Here is a 7,970-nt window from a genome sequence, read left to right on the forward strand (position 1 = left end):
TAAAGACGATATTGTTTTTGGTTTCTTTTTTTTTCCTTTTTCATTTGTTTCTGGTCCTTTAAGTCTACAAAGTTTATAGCTTTCTTGTATATTACTTAAAAAAAAAATGCTCTCTCAGTTTTTATCAGGTGATGGTCATTTTCACTACCATAGACTTAGAGACTCAGAGTCAGGTAATGATCATTCAGGAAGCAAGGCTTTTTTACTTCAATGGTGCACCAAGGGAGAGAGTATGACTTCACAGGAATATTCACCAGCGTGTCTGACTAGATGACAGAAGTCTCACTTGAAGTATCTCAGTTTTCATGCCAGGTTGAACCAAGGGGGTAATCAAGCATTCAAAATGTGTACCAGTTATGGGAGGGCCTTTCATTTCAGCTTCTTTTGACATCAAATAACTTTAATTCTGAAGTGCTCTGTCCCTTTCTATGACTGTTGTTGTTTTCCACAGAAACACTTTATGAGTGGCTCCGTAACCTTGAAGCTCACTTTATGGCCGGGTGATAAACGTTTTACTCCAACTAGCTAAAAAATGACATTGCCAACCTGCAACACCCGAGAGAAGCAGGAGAGAAGTAACCATATTGCTTGGATAAGAGGCTCTTGGGGAATTCACAAGTAGTGCCCCTTAAAGAGCCTCGTGAATCAGAACACTTGAGCTGCACTCAAACACTAGATGTTAAAGGCAGACAAAGTGAGCCAAAATAATTCTTGGTGCACAGCTACCGGACGAGTACCATTTTCCTCTGTTGCTTTCCGTCACCAATCAGCCTTGTGCTTGGGCACTGACACCAACCAGCCTTGTGCTTGGGCACTGACACCAACCAGCCTTGTGCTTGGGCACCGACACCAACCAGCCTTGTGCTTGGGCACTGACACCAACCAGCCTTGTGCTTGGGCACTGACACCAACCAGCCTTGACATGTTAGACAGATATCTCTAATCCTGACAGTAAGAGAGTGCTTCTGATTTACAGCTCTCACAGCAGAGGTCCAATTTCTTTTGTCAAAGATTGGTGTCTATGTAATAGACCTTTGATACCGGTAAGAAACACTGCTGTTTGTCAACTTTCATTTGTGAGGGAGTTGAATGCAAAAAACTACACCACCATTGTCAATTTTAGATTGCATTAAAGCCTGTGATGGTCAACAACATCTTTACAGGGCAACTGAAAAAATGCCCTGTCCAATAGCTCCAAAGTACACGTGCATAAACACAAGATGAAACTGCATTCTTGCATACATCCAACATGAAAAAGGTATGAATTGGTGAAATGCATAAGAGCAAAAAATATAAAAAACACAGAGAGATCAAGACTTGGGACAAAATGTGCAGCAGGGCGCTGAGAAACCCAAACCTAAGCAGCTGCTTTAGTGGCAGTAACTTTAACTAGAGCCGGGCCGGCTGTTGGAAGCTCTTTTGCCTGTTCTTTGTCTACGGATGAAAGAAAAGCAGCGCTGGAACCTTGGCTGGGTTGCAAATAGAAGTGTACGCTATAGGAGCTATACGGGGCGGTGAAGAGAGACGAGACGAGATGAGACGTGATGGCAGCTAAGCCACTAGCCTCTCAAATGCACAGGGGCACACAGAGGGAAGGCCGTCCTGACCGCTTCAAAAAACTCATCTGCCTGATAATCTTTCTCCATCAACTGTAACGTATAATGAAAAAAAGAGACATGCCCATTGTGTGAAATGGCCCAATGAAGTTTCATGACAAGTGTTGCTAAGGAGCACGCTCTCCGCTATTAAAGAAAGACCCTACTGGTTTCTTAAAACACACATGCAGACACACTCGTCTAACTGTATCTGAAGTGTCATGACTGCAAACACTTAAGGTACTGAATTGTCTAGTAATAAATGTAGCGAATACCTGCTATCAAAATGACCTAAACAAACATTAGGCAAAGGTTTCTGATATTGCGCAAAAAAACACCAAACTGTGGGGTCCTCAGTTTCAGGGGAAACAAATATCTAGATCCAGTTAAGTCCCCTAATATAAAAAAATACCCATTAGTTTAAAGGTAACTGATTTTTCCAACTTTCTATCTAGTCTATCATTTCAAATGGCAGCGTTACACACACTGCACATGTCCACTGCGTACAGCACATGATCACATGTCACACCCAGTTATCTCATGAGGGTAGTCATGACAACCCACTGTATTCCATCATTTGTTCAAGGTTCATGCTGACAGGTCCATGGTGTTTTGCCAAAGCAGTTCAGACACATTACTACATCCCTACTATACGACTTCTGTTTTAGCTTTCAATGAGACTGAAATGTATTGTTGATCATAACAATATAAAACTGTAGAGGTACATATTTTTAAGTCCTGTGTTCCAGTTCTATCTGGAATTTTACCAAATATGACTTAATGTTATAAGTTATCCACATAAACTGTCCAAGAAAATATTATAAAGTATGAATACATGAGACATTGGAATGGTTGAGGGCACTAAGTAGAGGATTACTGTAGTGCTCAATATCTTAAAATAACGGCTTGCAATTTGATACATTCAGTTACTATACAGTATGATTACGTACTATGAGCTTCCCCTGTCAAAATTAATAGTTTTTTACTCTCAAGAGATGTCATTCATCCTATATTTACATTCATATTCACAAAAGTTTTTTCAGAACAAACAGCAGAATAATTACAACACATAGGATCCTAATTTGATAGATATCATAACCTGGGCACAGACCTAAACGCCTCATTTGGGTGTCTCTGATCAAAAAGAAGCCGTTCTGCCACTTCCTTCTTTAAAATGTAATCTGCATCTTGATTTTAAAAGTCTGGCTGGCGCATCTTATCTAATCTCTACACAGTTTGACAGCATAACACTGACCACTGAGTTATTCACTGGACCGATCACACCCACAAATCAACATGCTGTTTCACCTGTCCCACAAAGGTTTCCCTCTACTCAACCATCCTATGAGTCCGTACATATGAGTACAAATAACAATTCTAACACACAGCTCATTGCCCTATGAAATTAATAGCCTATAGATTCTCTTCTAGCATGGGTTGTTTTGCACAATTGTCCAAATTAACAATAGATCACTGTCAAAGAGGAAGAAACTGGATCACGACACCAACATTTGAAACACAACGTACAAACATTGATGGGGATTAGGTCAAATGCAGAATCTGAATTTATCGCCACCAATGCAAAGACCCAATTGAGTGCATATGGAAAAAAAACACTGAAACAAACCAGATTTTGTGTGGTACACACTGTACTGTCGGTCTGAGATAAAGAACATATTTTCCATTCAAAATCAAAAGCACTCTTCAAGGCCACGACAGCCCTTAGATAAATGGCACAACTGTACTTTATCAGGATCAACACATCTATTATTATCCTGGGCTCGCTCCATGTATGATGGTGTGTCCAGGCACATGCTTTCAACATATGTACAGTCCACTGGGCAACTGCACAAGTGTTCCAGCCCAAGTGCCTGGCCACTGTTCTACCCTGCCTTTATATATAAAATAAGAGTTTCCATATTTTCAAAATTGCCGCCATATTGTGAGCAGTAAGGGCTATTTGGATCCGGAGCATGCATTGTAAAGGTTTTCTGGAGCCAGAGTTACACCAAAGACACTGGAAGAGAGTTAATGTCTGGTAACGTCCTGTAAAGTCTTTAGTCACCATAGACATAAGAAGACATAGTAAGAAGGCAATGTTGTGACATCATGGGTCTCAGTGAAATAGCTGGAGTAGGACAAACCACCCACTTAAGGCAACAGTATAGGTATTTACCACTTTTTGAGGTATGGCTTCATAGGCAACTAATTTTGGTGACATATTAGAATTAATTTAAATAGTACATGGTAATGTGAAGGATAGATAAACATGTATTACATATGCACTATGTAGTTCTGTCCGGATTGGGCCACCCTGTGAAAACATAAGAAAAGAAACGGAGAGCACTACATTGCCAAAAGACACCAGTAAGCATGGTAGCCAGTAAGCATGGTAGCCAGTAAGCATGGTAGCCCACTTTTATTGGTGCTAACTGTACTGTTATTGGTGTTTTACATGCCTTTAGTTTGCTCCTTGCTTCCCCTGGTGTCCTCTAGGAGTCGCCACTGCTCCTATCACAGATTGTACATCCCTACATCACTGCAATACACTCCCACATTCCACATTAAGTAACATTACTTTTTATTTTATTTTAGACATAAACTTCAAAATCAAGTCTCCTATTTTACATTTCCACACAATACTTATATTTTACATCAGACTAAATTTTTTGTTTTGCATTTATACACTTCTCTAATGTTGGAGAGAAAATGTTCCCTATACAATCAGAGAATTTTTTTCACCAGCAAGCACAGAGCAGTGTGTCAGACTATCGGTTTTAAATTCTTAATTTTGAATTCTTAAAATTGTATAAAGTGATTTGCACCATATCAAACTGAAATGATAATCACTCATTAATGATTTTATGGTTAAATATATGCAGAGAATTAAATCCACACACCATGTTTTCCTGTGATGCATACATTCTGCTGCTGGTCATCATTTAGACACACACTCCTCAGATTCTTTGATCACAGAGCTGCAGTGCTTTGTATGAGAATTAATTCACACTCAAATCAAACCACAGGATTCAGATAGCTTTTTGGTATTATGGAGACTTTTGAACCTGAACATCATTGTACTTTTCGACTAACAGTTCCACATGCCGAGACTGTTAGCAAGCATGTGTTTAATTGTTTTTATGGTGTCATTCTTAATAAAACATTTGTTTGAACAAGATGTTCTTCGTCATCTTTGGGTCACATAGTGCTCCAGTGTGGTTCACATGATGAAAAAAAATGTAAAAGAATATTTTTAGCCGAACTAGTTACAGTAAGGGAAATCTGACCTCAAAGACTGCTATATGTTTGCTAGTTTTTTTTATATTTCTCCATCTTAATGGTTATCTTTCAGCTTCATAGCCAAGCACTGTGAATTCAAGTGATCAAAACCATGCAGCACAAACCTTTTCTCTTTGAAAGTATTATTAATTCCTACTACAATGGAAACTCATTGGCCACATTGGCATTGCTGTTCCTGATGTGTATTCCACCTGCAAGCTTTTCGAGGTGCAAGGAGCGACCTTTGTAAAGAAGCCAGATGATGGTAAAAAGAAAGACTCCATCACCTCATAGAGGTTGCGACTCAGAGTCCTCAGGGATCAGAAGTTGCGTTGACCGTCATATGCAATTAAAACATTTGTGGGAGAGGGTAACGAGAACTGGTGGTTTGTGAAATTTGTTATCACACAAGTCAGAATAAAGTGTACCTAGCTATATCATCCAGGTCGCTTGGGTGAATTGGATGATGGGTAATTGTGTTAACTGTGATAGGATCCTATGACATTATTTTTGTTAATTATAGGTTATTAGACTCTTCTGAACACAACTTACATTGTATGGGTAATGTTTGTCCAAAACATTTTGTTTGGACAAAAGCGTCTGCTAAATGACTAAATGTAAATGTGAACATAAATGCAAATTGTGAAAATCAAGGAAGGAAAATAACTTGCCCACTTCTCCATACAGGTTCAGATCCAGAAGTTTCTTAGGGGCTCACCTTTTTATTTTCAGTCTTGCATCATCCATAGAAAATGTGGTTTCAAATTGGTATCTGATAAACGTGACCGTTCCATTTTATTACAGAATAATTTATGATTTCTACATGAAGCCTACACAGTAAGCTATAGTCAAATATAATTTACTTTAGCTAATTAACGTTAGCAGCTCGCTATTCCATAGCATCTACATACGGAAAACATATGCTTTCTGTTGTCTGTTTTTTTTCTTTCGAATTACACCGATATCTTTTTCAGAAATAATACACGTTTTCATATATAGACGATATGAACTCACCAAGTCGCCATTGTTAACACAATTTACGCTGGTCTCAGTCACTGGTCCACAAGGCAGGCTAACCATCTTGCTAATGTTAGAAGCTTCCCACTGAGTAGACGTTCCTAAATCTTGAGGTACAAAGCATATTTTTGTCATCTAGGCGGAATTTTGTATTAGTTACTTGCTTTTTTATTATATTATGTACACATGTTAACGTTTCCTTTTGCATACATTAAATTCGGTTCTGTTTCTCAAACCACTCCCCTCTCCCCATTCTGATCTTTTCAAAGCTTTTCATTTTTTGGTAGTTTCCCTTCCTGCTCTAGGTAGAGGTCTTTCCCGTGTAATTTACAGCTAACAAGTTTCATTTTACGTTTACAGAGCTCTTTATCTGTACAACATCGAATGCTGTTTTATTTATTTATTTATTTATTTTATTAACTATGTTATGTGATTTGTTGTTCATTTAAAGTGTTATATAGTGTAAATAAAGTGTTTATAGTTTCTTACAGGTTTCTTAAATGTAGGCCTACTCTTACAAATTCTGACTTTGTAGTTGGTGAAAAAGTGATTGGCCTACATGGTATTCACAGCCATGATAATATCACAAAAATGAATTTCTGTGATTTGTTCTCCTGATGTGTTTCCTGTCAATTTTATTTAGATTTCATGCTCATCTGAGACAAAGTGAGATGGGCAAGAAAGTGTTAGAAAGTGGACTATTTTCATAAACCTACGTGGCCGAATCATGATCATAATTCAGTCGAATATACATTACATGTCCAATTATGACCATAGGGGGGAGCCAAAAGCTTTTATGAATGTAACAACTGGAAACTGTTGTTCATATAGGCAGGTTTATCGAGTTTCATGCAGTTATCCCTGATCCGTCAGACTTCGTGATACTGAAAGGTTGTGTGAAAAAACGCTTATTGTAATGATATATCATGTAGCCTAGCCTACGTTACGAGGGGAGGTAGTGCAAAATTGACTCTATTATTATTATAAGGCTGTCACTGATTGTGACGCCACGCAATGAGTTTGACGACATAATGGTAACATTCCATTTCATGAACATAAGATAACGAAGCGTTTTACTTGGAAAGTTAATTCAGTTTAGGATAGCAAGACTTAGGACTGTAAGCAACGACAAAACGAAAAATAACGTATTTGCTTTTGTGGTGAGTTTACAGTACGGTGTATTTTTTTTATGTCTAGGAAATGGTATATTTGTGTATAAATTGATAGAGTGAAATTGATTGAAGAGAAATAAGACCTATCAGTTCTGTTTTATTTATCCATAACTCCAATCGGTAAATGTGTATGGCACTTCATTTGTCTAATCATACAAAACCATAAACCAGGAACAATAGGAAAGACTATGGAATATAAGTGGTTATCATTGGTTTCATTTTATTTCTAATCTCTGATAGATCCAATGTTTGTCTGCCAATGTGATTTTAGGCTTTTTAAATGCACTGTCCTTGCTTGTATTATAATCTCTGAAGTGTTGTTTAATTTATAAAATCAACTACATTTTCTCTTTAGTTTTCACTCAAAGATGAAGTCTTTTCATGATCAACAAGCTCAGCAACATCAATTAGATGAGGGTGCTGAGCTGTCTGAGGGAGAAGTGGATGAGGTGGGGAAAAAAACTCTGAACAGAAGGCAGATGCTATCAGAATACAATTTGCTTCTGTGTGTGTGTGTGTTACATGAAGAAACATGTCTTTGAATTGCAGGCTGGAATAGACAGACCCTACGTTTCCTCGAGGAGCCCAGGTCAACTGTTAGAGGTCCTCCCGCAGCAAGAGCCAATGGCCATCTCTTTGGCCCCAAGGCTCCCTGTGTGCTCCCTCCTAGGGACCTGGCCGAGCTGGATGGGCTCACCTCTGAGCAGACGCACTCATGGTGTCCCCTATCACTCCAACTATATGAAGGGTCATAAAGTTCGCTCTGAGCCCTCAGTGGTTAAGGAGCATCATGCTGCAGCATCTCAGCTTACTGTGAACAAGCCCTCCCCTACGGCCCCTGTATCACCTCCTTGGCCTGCCATCCACGCTGCCTCTTGCCCTGAGGTGACTGAGCCACAGCTCGACC

This window comes from Clupea harengus, chromosome 9 (genome assembly GCF_900700415.2).
Source record: "Clupea harengus chromosome 9, Ch_v2.0.2, whole genome shotgun sequence".
In the NCBI taxonomy this organism is placed as follows: Eukaryota; Metazoa; Chordata; class Actinopteri; order Clupeiformes; family Clupeidae; genus Clupea; species Clupea harengus.